The 17,741-nt window shown below is 38.8% G+C and overlaps 1 protein-coding gene across 2 annotated transcripts in view; it reads left to right on the top strand.

Annotated features, from left to right (window-relative positions):
- Positions 1–17,741, top strand: part of kcnab1a (potassium voltage-gated channel subfamily A regulatory beta subunit 1a) — a 113,559-nt gene that overhangs the window by 16,517 nt on the left and 79,301 nt on the right. The gene's annotated exons all lie outside the window — the stretch shown is intronic.

The following is a 17,741-nucleotide window of genomic DNA, read 5'->3' as shown; positions in this document are numbered from 1 at the left end:
TTGGCTATTGAGTAAGCTAATGCATGTTCTTAACATGACTCTCATTAATAAAGCAACTCTACAGCTGAGGAAATCAGCAGGACTCTCACACGCAATGCTATAACTCTACTATAAGTTATAACTAGGCCTATAAGTCTCTGAAACCACAGACAAACGTACACACGCATGCACTCATAGACCTCTGGTGTTTCACTTGTGTCAGCACTAGCCAACTGAGTGAATCAATAGGGCATCATTTTGTTCTATTGAAATGCTCATTTAGGAGAGGGCCAGACATATCATGCTCAGTTGACTATTTATAAAATAAAAATAAAAACATTTCTGCTTTATTATATCTGAGAAAAATTTGAGAGATTTGGGCATTGGCATGTAAAAAAAAAATGAAATGACATTGTCAGGAGGTGCTGAAGTATGCGCTTTAGCCTGTTGATTCATATTTTCCCTTTTTTTTGCTTTATTGCTTTTGCTTTTTTAACCATGTAAACTTTTCATTTACTGGAGACAGGCTGTAATAATAATGACAATACATCTTCTAATAAGGACAACACATCTTCTACTAAGACATAGATGATCCATCTGTCAGACTTTGTTTCTCTCCGCTCTGGTCTTTAAGTATCGCTGCGTCGCTCATCCCCTCTCTTGGTATTTGTCCATTATTGATGAGAGCTGATATGTTGTTATTTAAGAGGCAGCGCTCTCCTTGGGTCTCACTGAGGTCGCCTGAGGATAACATCCCAGTGGAGCTTCATCTTACTCTCCCACACTGCTTTATATAAAATGAAAGGAGTCGAGCCAGCTTTAACTTTAACACGTTCATCCTTTACTTTAAATATATTAACTGATGTTCAAGGTTCACTTTAGCCTTTGCCAAATCAGACCACTGCCAAAATACCACAACTCATAATGGTAGTGGTCTGAGCACACATTCATGTAACTCAATTTGAAATCCCTGCAGGGGACTCAATAATAGGTAGGCTACGTTTGTAACCAGGATGGGATATGAGACTGAACTATTTTCCACTCACCCACTAATAGATCTTCCATCAAGATAACCGCAGCAGTTAAATGCCTAATTTGTAATGATGATGCAGTTGCTCATAAAGAGTAATAGCGTGGGTGTGTGAAGAACCCCGAGAGGCAAAATGGAGACACTTTTAAAACATGTTTAACAGTTGTGTGGTGCATTGGGTTAGTTACAGAGAGGAGATACAAAATGAGAGTCTTGGGAGACACAGAGAGACATCAGAAGAGAAAGCCAGCGAGATGTCCTCTCATTTGTTTTATAGTGCTGGTTGGCGGATTCATCACTAGGGGGAGCTGTGGACCTACTGTCACTGTGACAGTGGACATGAAAGCATGGGAATACTTGTGTGCTCCGTTGTGTGTGCGAGAGAGAAATAACACTTGTCAACAGTAGATTTAGCACCACTCCCTTTTGTGTTATTTTGACAAAGCTAAAGTTACACTTCCACACAAATGCCATAGCACCAAACTGTATTTATGTGTGCACAGTTTGATATTTGCAGGGCACTATTTCCTCATTGCATTTATTGATTCCAGTTAAAAAAAAAAAAAAACCTGTGCACCGCTGATGGCAGTGAATCAGGGGCAGCTTAAAGTCAATTGCTCGTGAGTTCCCAGAGATCCTGTATTTATTGCCAAGAGAAGAGAAAATGCGTGACCAAAGTGAAATACTGTATTGCTTTAAGATGTGCTGCAGTGCTCATCATGCAGTGGTGGAATCAGTAAGAGTGTCACCTACTGTGGATTGCAAAAGACCTTTGACACCACGGCTCGAGAGGGAGCAATATCATTTCCAACCCAGCTCCTTTCATTTTCCCTCTCTTCCACTAAAAGCAATTTTCTCTTAGCTTTTTATTTTACTGCTATTTTAACTCTTTTCATCATGTATATTTATTTAATTTTCCTTCTCCCTTCCTAACTTCCTCTCTAACATTCAATGTTTCTTTGTGTCTTCTCACTCCCTTGGTCATATCATTAGTGGTATCCCTCCATCAACGTTTTTGCACAGTCATGGTTAGAATGGACACTCAGTTTTTAGTGTCAACATATATCTCTGCTTTACAGCATTAAGGTGATATACTGACGCAGGCAAAGTTTATGCTACCTCGGATCAGCACTTTGTGTGTGTGTGTGTGTGTGTGTGTGTGTGTGTGTGTGTGTGTGTGTGTGTGTGTGTGTGTGTTCTCACAGATTGTAATAGAAAAAAAATGGAGCTTGAGTCTTTGCCAGTTTTTGTGATGTGTATGAGAGAGACTCTGGATGTGTGTTCTTGAGTGCGGTGTAAGAAAGGGTAATATATTGTGGTCTCCAAAGCCTAGTGGAGAAACGATGAGAGATCAGGGGACAAAGAGTGGGATATGAGAGATTGCCATCATAATAACAACTAAAAGGGGTAGTGTGGACCCAGCGCACGCACGCACAAACGCAAGCTACCTAGTAGTTAAAATTAGCTCCACCTTTACATATTAATGGTCCTGTTTACACTTGGTTTTAAAATGCGTTTTGGTAATTGTGATTTCTGGAGGAAGGAGGAGAGGCTGGGGGAATTGAAAGTTAACCAAAAGGTTTAATAAAACAACATGAAAACGACAGTCAAAAGACAATTGTTACAATGCAGCTGACAGCGGACTGATCTCATGCTCTCCTTGCGGAGTCACATAAAAACAGTCATGTGACATGACAAACAAATACACTGTAAACAGCGGACTCCAACTGCTTCCCTTGCGGGGTCACAGATTGAAGTCCTGAGACATTCCCCGGATCACACATTTATTCCCCTACATCTGGGTGGTTCCTCAAATGAAATCTAATCTTCCCCTATTGGTCAGATGTGTCTCAAAAGAAAGGTGTACGTTCCCAATCAATCCAACTATATGAATACACATTCCTAGCAGGGGGTGGCTCCCCAAAAAGAGACAACAGTAACCTTTCCTGTGGAGACAATGAGTCTCCTACAGTATGCTAAATAGCAGCCATGACATAATCAATTCTTTTAGAAACTTGAGTAGGTGTGAGCCAGACCAATGCTGATTAGGTGTAGTTATTTGATTAGATATAGCAAGTACATTGTTTTCAAAACAACAGTCTCCAGCTGACCACTTGTATTGAGATGTCCTTACTGCCTAAGTCACTTCCTCGTCCACACTCTTGCTAGTCACGTTAGTGGTTTTGTCGGTACAGCTCGATATATCGTTGTCAGCTGAATCCAACACATGTCCTTCTATAGGGCAGAGTGACGGTCACGCAACACTTTGTCCAACTCGTTGTAAAATGGGAAAGTTACAGAGCGTTAGTGCGCTGTCACCAAAACAACCACCCCGTCCTGCATTGATGATGTATTTTCCTGTTACGTCCTTGTTGGCGATGCATTAGCGTATACACTAAAAAGATATGTGGTCAAATGCGTCCCAGACCACCTCGCCAAGTGGTTTGAGTGATTAGAGCACAATGCGTCTTTTTGGTTGTTTACGCTTGTATTTAGCGATGTCCACTTGTGGTCCGATCGCCTAAGACACATTTTAAAGCTAAGTGTAATTATATCCAATAATATGATACTCATTATTCTGCATTAGGGCTGGCTGGGTATCGCCAATCATTTTCTGATTTGATTCTGATTCACAAGGTCCAGATTCAATGTCAATTAGGTTAGGCAAATTTCAGTTACAATACCAATTTTGCTTGGATATAAAGATTTTTAACATTCAAAATTAATATATTAAAAGATCGATTTTGGGGGATTTTATTAATTGATATCAGTGACTCAAACAAAGATTTTAATTGGAAAAACGATTATTTTTAACAGCCCTTTTCTGCATTTTTTATTTTGGTATAAGTATATTTTAATGCTAATACATGTACTTTTACTTTTTTTTTTTTTAATTCAGGACTTTCGCTTGTAAGAGAGTATTTTACACAATTACAACTTTCACATAAAAAAGTTCTGAATACTTCACTGGGGTGATTGCAGTTCCTTAGAGTCTGAACATGGGCTAACAAAAGAAAGCCCACTACATCACCTACGCAAACTGGCTTCCACATGCGCTAAAATTGATGGGTTCTGTTGCTTGCGAATTGCCTTGCTCCACGATATGTGTTTGACATGCTTTAAAGCCAAAACCCAGACCTCTCAGGTCATCTAGCACTGGCATTTTTGCTGTTCTGTGGGTCAATTCAAAATACAGGAAAGTTGCCTTTAGTTGTTATACTCTTAGTTGCTGGAATAGCCTTCCTGAGGAATTGAGATGTGTTTCACCTCTTTTAAAAGCAGCATCAAAACATTTCTTTTTATGTAGCCTTTCAATGACGAGTATCACTGAACAGTTAGCCTCGCTTTGCCAGGTCTGGCTAGTCCCTGCAGCATTCTGGGATGGGAGGAAAACGTGCTCTGTTTTATTGGCATTTCTTTAAACCAATCACAATCGTCATGGGCGGTGCTAGGCTCCGCACGGAGCCACGTTGCCGCTGCAAAAGAGCCTCGGAAAGGAACTTATTTTGGTGGAAGGTGTAGGCTACGTTCCAAAGTTGTTTTAATTATGCAACAGAAAACAGGTAGTCTAGCTAGCGGTCTCAATTTACCATGCAGCAATCTGAGGAGCAGTTAACCATAGTCCACATAAATCCACCGGAGTTTAAAATTCCAAGAAAACGGACATTGGTGAAAAGACATGCATTCGGCGGAATTTCCTGCGCCACCGGAGCAATCCTGGAAATGGAACGTCGTGGATATAGACTACTGGATAGTTAGCAGGGTACAACATTAGCACCATCCACCAGCCAAATGCTGGTAAAATATACAAGTGGCTGGTAGATTTGCTTCACTCACCAGCCAAAAGGGTAATGTGACTAGTAAAATTTAAACATTCACTAACCATTTGGCTGATGGACAAAGCAGTTCATTTTGCACCCTGATAGTTGGTGTTTACGCTCTCCTGTGTTCTTGTTGTGACCGTTGTGAATGGCTCTTTCTTTCTTATCTTTTTATTTATTTTTTTTAACTCTCATGTATAAAATGTGCTATAAGGTTGGCCTTGCCCAACCTCTATCCATAACACACAGCAATGTCTAAACGTAACCCGTAACCTTACAGTACAGTTATATAGTTGAAAATGTGTAATGTTTTTAGTGCTAGTTTACTTGCTGCATCGTCTCTGTTTCATTGTAACATGAGGCCATATAGAATGATTTAATCTCCACTGCAGGATAAAATACTGATGAAAACAATCTCAACTGTTTCACACAGACACAGTCAATAAATCTAGCTGAATGAGTTGTGTGTTGCACAGATGATATAGTAATGATGTGAGAAATGTCCTGTCAGCACACACGAGTGATGGGAAATCTCTTATGTGTACATCATTGCACACTAGTGCTCACACATGCACATAAATCAATACACACACAGCCGTTTCTCGCTTTCCATTTCTTGCTAGATTAACCTGTTCTATATATATATATTTTTTTAAAGCTTTTGCAAAATTTTTGAATTCTTGGAATTATATGATGGATGTCAAAACATGGAGAGGAGTTGAACATCAGAATTCTTAGGTCTTGCTTTTCAAGGTTGGACTTCAATCTTAGTGTGACTTCCCAATGTGTGTGTTTTTTTTAGGCACAGACCTATAACATTGTCTCACTTTAATGATGAATGCAGACACAGTCAAGCACTTATCAGAATAACCAAATGGTTTGGCAGGATGTAAGATAGGGTTGGGCGATTTCCCCTAAATTGGCAGTTGGTGATGTTTACAGTAAAACATCGGGGGGGTGGAAGCACTTTTTATTAGACTATATCTCTTTACATAATTATTATTTTTTTCTTATAAACTTTTTTTGTTAAAAAAAAAATAACAAATGAAATTCGAATGGTATTCTAGGCGTCGATACCGTGGGTGCTCCAGAGCTGCAGCACCCACGGAAAATACTGAGCACCCTCATGTGCCAGACTGCCAGTAGGCTACATTCATTTAAAATTAAACATTTCAGTTTTTGCTAAGTGGAGCTCTGGTGGAGCTGTAAGACCTACTTTACGGCTTTATTATCGAGTTAGGCGTTTGTGTTTGTGTCGGCTGCTGTCCACTTCCTATGAAATGCAAACATTTTTTGACTAGGCCTACTTTTTTTTTTTTTTTTTTTTTTTAAAGAGCGTGAGCAACCACGGAGGAAAACCTAAATCAGCGCTTATGATAGAGGAAGACTGACAGCTCTAATATACATATTATCATTTATTTACAAGTGTGAGTGACAGCCCGGTCAGTGAGCTTGTTACGTTACGCCCGCAATCTCTTGTGGAGCATTGTAACTTTGAAAAACCACGGGTTCCAGTTAATTTAAACAAACAATCAGGGAACTAAACGCCTCTTGTCTGTGAGTCTCCTGATAGAGCTCCAGCCAGCTCACAGTGGGTCTGTGAAGGTGGACAGGCCGGCCGGCTGTCATGTCAGACTGTGGAGCTTCTGAAATCTGACATAGTCGGACCAAATTTGCAATTAGCCATCAATTTTTGTAAAATGGCCCATATTTGATTTTTTTTTTTTTTTTTTTTTTAACTCAATCACTCACTCTCCGGTTACATTTTTTACATATATTAGCACCTAACTACCAAGTGCATTATTTACATTCTGACATTTTATTTGAGTGTCAGATGGACACATATGTCACAATGTAAATCCATTTGACACTGTCAGATAATAGTGCACTTGGTAATTAGGTGCCAATATACGTAATTTGTTAAACAAATGTAATGGGAGAGTGAGGGAGATGTCAATCAAGCTGATTCCATACACACCCACAGAAATGGTCTAATTAGCCAACATAATTTAAATCACCTGCACAGGTTTACAATAGAGGCTTTAAAATTGTTTCCCATTATCACAATCCATTTACATTTCAAGATGAATAAAATGAATCCATAGATGAACGAAATCCAAGACCACCCACACCCACAGCACAGCACACAGCGTTGTGTAAAGTTAAATGTGGTCATGTAGGAGGACGTGATGTGAAAGCAAAGTAAAACCATTGAACAAAGTTAAGTTTTACTGACCGAGCCAGTAATCATTGTGTAGGCTAATTAGAGCATCACATTAAAGCAGGGGGAGATGCACATTACTAGACCCAGGTGTTTGATGTAATCCAACCAACAACAGGATGAACTGGAGCTGGTAGGTGAAGCACATGCCATCTACTTTCTCACTTTTTGTTTGTCTCTTGAGCTCTCTCTCTTCCTCTTGCAGACACTAAAATGCAAACAAGCTTTGCCCTTTAACAGGCTCTATAGATTTGAGGAGACCTCTGTGCTGCAATTTACTGTACATGTACCTGCTCTACTAACCAGGAGTCTTTTTCCAGTGGTTTATGTACTGTAACCCCACTGTGCAAATGTAATTTAGCAGATGAAAGGGCAACATGACTGAGCAGCCCTCTATCCCTAGGGATTATATCATATTGGACAATACTGCAGGACATGATTTATGTCCAACAATGAATGCCAGTTACATGCGTCCTTTGGTTCCTTGTATCTGAGACTTGATCAAATTATATTCAGTCTAATGTGGTCCAGGTAGGGCCTCGTTCTCGTGCTGCAGGTCTCAGCCCCATGTGTCATTTGTCTCATAGTCAAGTGGTTTCAATGAGGACATCTGGATTATTATTGGATTATAGGAGAAAAATATGATTTTAAAGTTGTGAACTATGAAGTACTGGGGCATATTAAACAGCTTGCTACTTTTTAGCTTTTTCTGACTTTCTTTCCCCTTCAAATTTATTTGTGCACAATAGGTTATGGTAGGCATTCTATGGTTCAGTTTTGGATTGGGTCCAACATTTTTGGACCAGTGACAAACTCTAGTGCCAATGCAGGAAGGAGTGTGCTGCTCATGTAGTGGAAAAACTAAGGGTGTAGAGCAGGCCCCCACATACGGCACTCAGCCCCTCTGCTGATCTTTGTCCAGTGGCCACTGGCAGTATTGCAATGAAAAATCCCTCTGCGATTTTAATCCAAAAGCCACCATTGTAAAAAAGACGTGTGTAGAACTGCTGCCAGGACACTATGTGTAGAGGCTATGGTGAGGTGTGGAGACCATCAATTAATGTTGGCTTTATTGCCTTATCTTAACCATACTTTAGTTGTCACTTAAGGATATTGTAGAATAAACTCCACTTATGAGTCACTTCAATGTGCAAATGATATTCAAGCCTTTAGAGCCCATTTTTGAAGGTTCTGTCTGTATTCTTTGAGCCAGGGCTGCTGTACAGTACATAACCATTGCTCTGACCTTTTGCTTTGTGTGCATTGGGTGTCTGTCTGTGCTAAAATGCTACAATCATAATAACCCATTCTAACTCAAATGATTTCAAGAACACGATTACTTGTGTATCTTAAAGCTATAGTGCGTAGTTTCTGTCTCCCCCATAAGGAATTCTAAGTAATGACAACAACACTGTCGGCACGTCCACATGATACAGCCTTCTGTGATCATGCACGAGCCCCCACCCCTCCTCCACGCAGTTGCTAGTATGCAAGGAGGACACGGAGGATTAAAAAAACATGATTGACTCTTCAGAAGAGGTAATTATCTTCACTTGAGTTTCTGCGCGGGAAAGCCCCCGGACGATACAGTCTTCTCAACATAGCCATACTGAGAATTACAGAGAGAGTTGTGTGGAGCTGATGGTCTTAATTAGCATGGTAGCAACTCATTTGGCAATGACTTGAATGTAATGGACGTTCATCAATATCAAAAGGTTGCGCACTAGAGCTTTATGTGCGTATGTTGCACAAATTATTCCAATGTCAGACTCATTTCTTGCTATACACACACACAAACACACACAGGCACCTTCCGCACATTCAATACAGCACATTCACAAACCGTTTTTCCCTGCAACAGAAACAAAACGGCAGTGGAAATGTGTGTGTGTCAGAGAGTGTGTGTGTGGTCTGTTAGAGAAGTGGCATGAAGGTCATAAAAACAATTTAAAAAATCAAATCAAGAGCAGGTTGATTTGGGGTTTTCTCAATGTCTGCTATGCATGAGTGCTGCTGTCTTGTGCTGCAGTATTTTTGTCAGTATTGTCAAAGGACTTTTTTTCTTTTTAAAAAAAAAATTTTAATAGGTAAAAAATCTATTATCTTCCTTATTTCTTGTTCTACAATACTGACATTGTTACTTTAATTGTTCATTTGTTGTAAAAAAGACTAGATGTAACACAAATTGACTGGCTTTTGATAAACACTTTAGCATGTACTTCTCTAAACAACCGTTCTCACTCCCAACTCGTAAAATACTGAGTAGTATGAAAGACCAAAAAATCTGCCTAGGAGGTTGGTTGGGGTGTTGGATGGGTCAAACAACACAGGACTTTCACCCAGGAGACCGAGGTTTGTGTCCCGTTCTTGTCCCGTGTGTCACTGGAACGTACATATTGTAACCCCACCCACGATCTTTTCCTAAACCCAACTGTCCTGTTCTTTATGGTATGACGTTTTATTCAATATTAAATAAATGAATAAATACATAAAGACATGAATGAATGAATAAATATGCCTTTTGAAATACATCATGAAATAAATAAATGAGGCAATAAATACATAAATAATTAAGTAAATGTAAACATTCATATAAAAATGAATCAATCAGTTAAAATTTTAAAGTTTTAAAATGTTTTACTTTTAATTATTTCATGGTAGCCTACTTTTATTTCATAAGTCCACGTTTATTTATTTCAAGAGACTTTTATTTCATCAATCCACATTTATTTATTTACGTGGACTTTTATTTCCTAATCCCACATTTGATTTCCCTCTATATTCATTTCCAGTTCTTATATGCAAATCAGGGGACGTGGCTATCTCTCACATTCAGAACAGAGCTGTGCTCTGTACCCAGTGCACAGTCACCTATTCTGGGGTAACTGAACCACGAACTAGCGCTGACCTGACGGAGCAACACGACCGGCAGCTCGTGGTGCTCTATACCCAGCCCACAGTCACCTATTCTGGGGTAACTAGACCACCAACTACCGCTCAACTGATGGAGTACCATGACGCAGCTTGCGGGGCTCTGTACCAAACACACAATGTGACTGTGGGCTAGGTACAGAGCACGGCTCTGTTCTGAATGTGAGAGATAGCCACGCCCCCTGATTTGCATATAAGAACTGGACTAGAGAGGGAAATCAATAAATGTGGCATTAGGAAATAAAAGTCCACATAAATAAATAAAAGTGGACTTATGATATAAAAGTACCATGAAATTATTAAAAATAAAACAGTAATATTTATTTAACTAATTGATTCATGTTTATATAAATATATTTAATTATTTATGTATTTATTGCCTCCTTTATTTATTTCATGATGTATTTCAAAAGCTTATTTATTAATTAAATTAATAATTATAATTATATATTAATAAATACATAATAAATGAATTATTTATAAATTATACATTATTATTTATTAATATTGAATAAAACGGCATTCCATAGTTCTTGTGCTGCGTTAAGTTAGACGTACGTCCTGACCCAGAGCGTCAAATAGTGACGCCAAGAGTCCCGACCCAGTGCATCTAAATATGATGCTAAATTGCTAGATGCTATAGGAGACTTGTTGCAACTGTAACAAACGCCAAAGGCACCTGACCAAGCATCACTTTTTGACGCACTGGGAGTAAGAAAGTGTTGCTATAAAACATCCCCTTTGGAGCTGTATTGGAGTCATGCTATGGCAGATCAAAGTGTCTTTGGGGTCCTTTTTCATTACACTACTTACTGTATACTCTTCTCCAAGGTAACTGGTAAACGTGTCCTTCGTTCCTCTAGATGCTGCCTGGTTGCTGTCTAGCATCTTTATTCTTGCCTGGTGTTATTTTATTGCTGCTTTTTTCCCGCACACATAACGCCTTCATTCTGTTTCCATAGCAATGCTATTACTGAGATGACGGTTTTCTCTTGTTGTTAACACTCTTCACTATCAAGTGTCCATATCTGAAGACTCTTAAGAGCCAGTAATGCTGCTCTCTGCAACAAATAGCTAATTGTGGTGCAGGTAGTGTAGAAGTATGTGCATATTACGTGGTGCAAGTTTGAGAACAACCTTATGTCATGCATTTAGATAGAATCGACAAAAGTTTCAGAAAAGTTATGCTTTACAACTTTGCTCTCATAAACTGAATTTCAGGAACGTTTATTATAGGATTTAAGATTTTGATATTAAAGGCGTAAGCTATAACGGAACTAGGAGTGGTGGCTATTCTCTTGTCTGCAGTGTAAACTGTTTTATTATTATTTTTGGGGGCATTTTTAGGCCTTTATTTTCACAGGACAGATTAAGACATGAAAGGGGAGAAAGAGGGGGAATGACATGCAGCAAAGGGCCGCAAGTCGGAGTCAAACCCGCGGCTGCTGCATTGAGGAGCAAACCTCTATATATGTGTACACGCTCTACCAACTGAGCTAAACCGGCCACGTGTAAACCGTTTTAGATTTATAAAGCGAACACAAAGATGGACAGAAGAACAGAGATCGTATATCCTCTTTTAAATTGCTTCCTTACAACACGATGGATGCAATGACTTGAGCGCAATGACTTGAGCAGACACACACACGCGCACACACACACACACACACACACACACACACACACACACACACACACACACACACACACACACACACACACATACATACATACATACATACATACATACATACATACATACATACATACATACATACATACATACATACACACACACACACACACACACACACACTCAGCACAAACACAGCACTGCTAAAGCTCTTCTGGAGAAGAGTGAGAGCACTTTGTGCTTGCAAAACATTTCAGTCCAGACATATGGTGCCAATGGCTCATATTGCTCCATGTACAGATATTACCATGGTGACCAACCTGTGGGATTTACAAAAAAAAGCGTAATATGCATCTGTAAGAGCTCATATGCCACAGATCGCTGTGAAATGAAATACATGTGCTAGATTGATATCATTACTCTTTCAATAAGTTTGAGCTTTTTGTTCATAATGGTGAAACAAGTTGCGTCTAATCAATTAGTAAGTCTGCATGAAGTTGGCATACAATCTGCATTCATTGTAACCACCCAGTAATTAGGCTAATTTTACTCTTGAACCTGCTCAAGTGTTTAATCAAGATACAGTTTATGATTATAAAATATGTTATGATTTTTAAAGACATCCAAGTAACAATGTAGAGATGTGTTAAAGCGGAATTTACTGTATTGCAATGTGTTATGATATCCTTTGACTACAAATCTACTGTAAGACTGTCCTCAGTACAGCGAGTGGAGATGACTGGTTGTGATAGATAGAATGTCATGACGCTTTGACCCTTCTTATCTTCACCAGCTGTCTCAAGTCTTAATAAGTAGCTGTAAGCTAATGCTCCACTGAGAACAATGACAGCCTCTCAAATGGATACACTCGGGATTATGACCCTCTGGTGACCTGTGTGTGTGTGTGTGTGTGTTAAGTGTGTTAAGTGTGTGTGTGTGGGGGGGTTAAGTGAGTGGGTGATACAGAGAGTAACAAGAGACACTTATGTAATTAATAATATTGATGTTGGATGGAGGATATTGATATCACATGTTCACATCCTTATCATCAGATACTTTACAGAGTTTCTGACAGAATGATGGATGTGTGTCTGCGTTTCTATCTTTGTAAAGTACTGTATATCAATGGTACATGTCGGTGTATTACTGGAGAGAGGGATAAATATGTATACAAATTATTAGAAATTTCTGTATTGTTAAGGCCTGATTGGGGCATGTTTTTGGCTCATCTTTACCAGAGAACTACAAAACAATCTTGATCATAAGCTCTAAACTAAAACTAAAATTGGACTCCTAATTCGGACAATAATTAAGTTGAGTCATGTACTGTAGTAATTAATGAGCACTCTGTTACATAAGCCCCGCTTAGTCTGGAGGAGATATGGCTTCATTTTCAGGGCTACTGTAGTTTATGGTTTCCGTGGAGGTGGCAGCTGCAGAAGGTCTGGCATCTTTCCACTATGACACACCTCAGTGCTCAGCCACTGGATAATGGAAGCTCTGGCTTTAATGCAAACTTGAGTGGGGATGTTTTGTGGTGAATTGCTCTTCTTATTTGCCATTGCTAAAGATTAAACCAAGCCAGTTTATGCACTTTCAAATTTAGGGATGCATAAGAATGAAAATATCTCAGAATGATTGCCGAGATATTTCTATTTTTATTTGTAAAATAGAGTACCCATGATGCAGATTCACAACATACAATAAGTGGAAGTTTCAGAGGAGAAGGCCTTTAAATGCAATTATTAAAACTATCAACTTTTATTTTAATTGGCTTTTATTTTTCTTGATAGTGATCAACTTAATCTCCTGACACACCACTGGCCTTGCACGGCAGCTGAATTCTCGCTATATCATGAGACCACATGAGAATCGCAGGATCACATGAAAATCCATCTTGTCAGGCTTCAAGTAATCAAGTTTCACAGGGAAGTATAATTACCATGTGGTGACCCCTAAAATGAAATGGGTTGCAATAATTAAAGATTCATTAACAAAAACAAAACAATGAAGGTGAATTAAACAAATTATAATCCTCAGAGATTGGTCATTAAAATCACATTACAATCCATCTCAAGTTCACATGCGCTTCCCCTAAAAACATGCTCACAGCTCTGCCACAGTGACGAGACGGAGGAGGGGATTCTCATTTGAGACCCTCGTAACAACGTACACAAAAGCTATGACCAGTCAGTCTGTTTAGGCGGTAGTGGTCACGTGAGAATCAGAAGTGTAGAGGGCTTCAGAGCATGCAGACTTTAAGAAGAGGTTATACAAAGTATATTTTGTAACTTAATCACTAGTTATTATATTACACCCATCTAAAATGTCAAATGTTATTTCTTTTAATAAGCATTTGTATTTTACGTTTTTATTCTCTTTATTTCATTTGTACTGTTGATCAAAGCAAAAATGTCTTTATTTTTATTTAATTTTGTAAAATATTAAGTTATTTAAAAAAAAAGTATTGTATAGTAAGTATATATTTTTTGCGTATGGATATCTTATGCTCGTTTAACTTTGTTATTTTGGGGCTACATCTAGCTCACCCAGTAATAGCGTGCGCCCCATGTAGGCTGATTTTCCTTGACAAGCAAGTAAACTTTGTATAAATTGTAAATTGCATGACTTTTTCTCCAAATCGTGCAGCCCTATTTATAATAATATTTGCACAAGATATGAGGAGGTATACAGTGAAACCAATCCAGAAATAAACCTTAATTATGATTTGAGTTATGTCGTGTATGTCTGAAAGCACGTCTAATAATGAAATGTTACACTACAAAAATGAAAAGGGTGACAGGGTTTTTACTGAAACGTCTGATGCTATGCCTGTTCTTAAAATATGTGATAGGATAATGCATAAAATATATTGTATTATAGATATTGTAAACACAAAATCTAACATGTAATCTGCCTGGTGTTTACTTGATTCAGCCTCGAGCTTTGCTGGAAGTGATCAGGTTGTCACATCTTCATGGTGTCCCTATTTGTGCTGAGAGTGAAATCACTGACTGGATTGACAGGGGTAACATTGAAATGCTGCTTTTATGGATTATAATAGATATGATTGACTAATGAATCATTCATGCTGTAATTCTTTGTGTCATTCTGCCCTTTGACCTGGGGCCTCAGTCATGTCTGGAAGGACTGGGAAAGATTTAATGATAGTGTGACTGTGTGTGTGTGTGTCTGTTTCCTTTCATTGTAATTTTACAGAGCTGTAACTTTAAAATGACAGACTGAATTGATCTTTTGCTCTGCACAAAGCCTTTTTCAGAGAGAGAGAGCATTCCTATTGGTTGTTTTGCCAATGTAGATGCACGTTCACGTCCCTTGTGTGAAAGTTCAGTTCACCGTAGCCAAAGGCTCAGGGCTGCAGCTAAACAATTAGATAAGATACTTTATTGTGATCAATCTATATACTATGGATGCACGGATATGAAAATTTGGGCCGATACCCATAACAGATTTGAACTTTACTGTTATGGCATAGATATTGGCATAAACTGTACACCGACGGTGCTGCTACGTTCACAGCTACAGTATAGCGTTACTCACCAACACACACACACTCCCTCTCGTCCAGACAGCGGACATTAGTCTCCACTTCAGCATGTAAGCCTTGTGCTGTGTCACTGTGTCACAAACTGACACACACACACACAACAGCCACACACACCAGTGCCACCCTGACACACACAACGGCAGATGTAGATGTATAAAAAAAAATATGTGATTGCCGATACATGTTTATTTTTTATTTTTACAAATTCTGCCTCCTGCATCTCTTTTTAAATGGCACACTGTAAGGGTTTCTAAAACTGTTTCATTCCTTTAAAAAAAAAAAACGAGCACAAGTTAAATAAAATCTGTTGCCTGTAAACCAGATAAACAGCATTCACAGTGCTGTATGTACTGGTCAGGAATAATAAATTGTTTTGGAGCAACAGACGGTTGAAGTTTTACTCTGTTGTAACTACAGTAGAGAATTCATAATTTTTGTGTTTTCAAGCTGTCTTTTGGAAAGCAGACTTTTAATTCCCATTAACTCCATGGATCTTGAACCATCCCCTTTTGTAGCCTTGGGTAGGTACTATGGGCCGACAATGAAACGTTGTTTGTGCACACTACACATCCTCATCTGAGTCTAAGTTTAACTTAATATTTTCTGCAAATGTTATGGAAAAACAGTGCTTCTAACCTAGTTCTAACACCTGGAGAATCCTATTAAGGTACCAACTCTCCAAGGGGCGCCACTCTGAAAGTTTGAAGATTAAAATAAGTTCTTGAACTGTTAAAAAAAACAGGCTGCAACCCCAATAAGGGCCATGTTGTTTTTTCCTGACTTGCACACCAAGTCGGTTCTTCTCTTGTTTCGCTTACCATGCAGCTTTGTTAGGAATATGAGGACACATACAGTCAGATTTGCTCTGTAGCATCAAACCTCATTAATAACAACCCCCCTACAGCTGCCATAAATGGTTCAGTCCATGGCAGTGAACAGCTCAGTCCTATGGGCAAGCGATGAGGAGCTTACAGTCACAAGGAGGGCTGACGTCCCTGATGTTGACCTGTCAACTTACGTCATGGCACTCCTAGCAGAGCCACAGACAAGGGCGTACATGCAGTATGTACTGTGTGTATGTTGTGAGCTACAGTACACAGAGTGCACTTGAAAGTATGCGATGATGAGATAGTAAAGTCATATTACTGTAAATGTTTTTTGGAATATGATGGAGAGACCCTTTACCAATCTGGCAGTTCCACTGACTTCTGTGGTATTTGTGCAATATTTTCACGCTGGCAAAAAAAACAGCTTAACGATTAAAGACTTTTTTACTAGGAGCACTGTAGCCCCTAACTGAAAATTTAAGGGGCACAAGCAGAAAATACCTTATATCGACCTGCAACGCAATTGTTTTTACATTTTCCCCATTTTAACTGAATTACTGATAAATGCTTTGATAATAAATACAGAAACTACAAAATGTGCTGTTTTATTTTAGTTCAGTCACATTTTAATTGAATGGTGCTTAACAAATCACTCACGGACACTCCCCCTCTCACACACACTGGCCAACTCAGTTGCTGTTAAAAACTGGTTGTGTGTTATGCTAAAAAAAAGATATCCAAGGACCAAGTCTGATTTTAGCGCAATGTCACTCAGTTTATAATCTTTATTTAGCACAAACTAAAAAATATGTTCAACAACGGGAGTGTAATGTGAATAACACATAAAACACTTAATTAAACACTTCAACCAGCCAATGCATTTAGGTTCAGCATTCATCATCAACATTATGTTGGATATAACCGTGATGTGCAGCATTGTGCTGCAAAATGAAATTGTGCAGCAGCATGATAATATTGAAAAATCACCACAACTCTGATTTCTTTTCCATTTCACCCCATCATTTTGTGCACGGCACACATCTATTTGAAGTTTCAATTGATGTAACAGTCTATGTTTTATGAACATTTCATAAAAACCTTAGGTTTTTGTTCTTTCCTTAGGAATGGTTGGAGTCTTTCAGCAGTGTACAATTTGTTTTTATGTTTGAGTGAGTGTGGTTTCATGAGCATGTTTGGACGCCTACAACACACAAACTGTCATACATGTGTGTGTTTTGTGCAGTCTATATCCCTTGCTGGGCATGAACAAATATGGCTGTCTGCATTGTGGATATCATGTATATCATATAAATGATATTCACATCAATGTTAGGTAAGCTAGCGTTGATCACTGTACAAAATTTTGCAAACATGTATACAGGCATACATAGCGTGGGGAAATCTCATGGGGATTTCAATTTGTAGCGTGTGGGCTTTTGCTGACCAAGCTCATGCTCCAGCATGAAGTATAATACACACACACACACACACATACACACACACAGGTGCAAAAGTAGAACAAACGCCTTGCGTTCAGCCTGTCATCACTTGCTCCTTGCGGGGCAGCCGCTGGGAAAACAAAAACAAAACGTGTTTATAATCAGAAAAATTGTGAAAGGGGGCTTAAAATATGTGCAACCTGACTAATAGATCCCAGAAATAGGGGCACATTGTAAACCCACAAGATTTTATTTTTAGACACAACCAGCATTCATAACATGCTTGACATTT

Source organism: Perca flavescens, chromosome 3, assembly GCF_004354835.1.
Source record: "Perca flavescens isolate YP-PL-M2 chromosome 3, PFLA_1.0, whole genome shotgun sequence".
Lineage (NCBI taxonomy): Eukaryota > Metazoa > Chordata > Actinopteri > Perciformes > Percidae > Perca > Perca flavescens.
The sequence above is the reverse complement of the archived record's forward strand: the minus strand, read 5'-3'. Positions and strand labels throughout refer to the sequence as shown.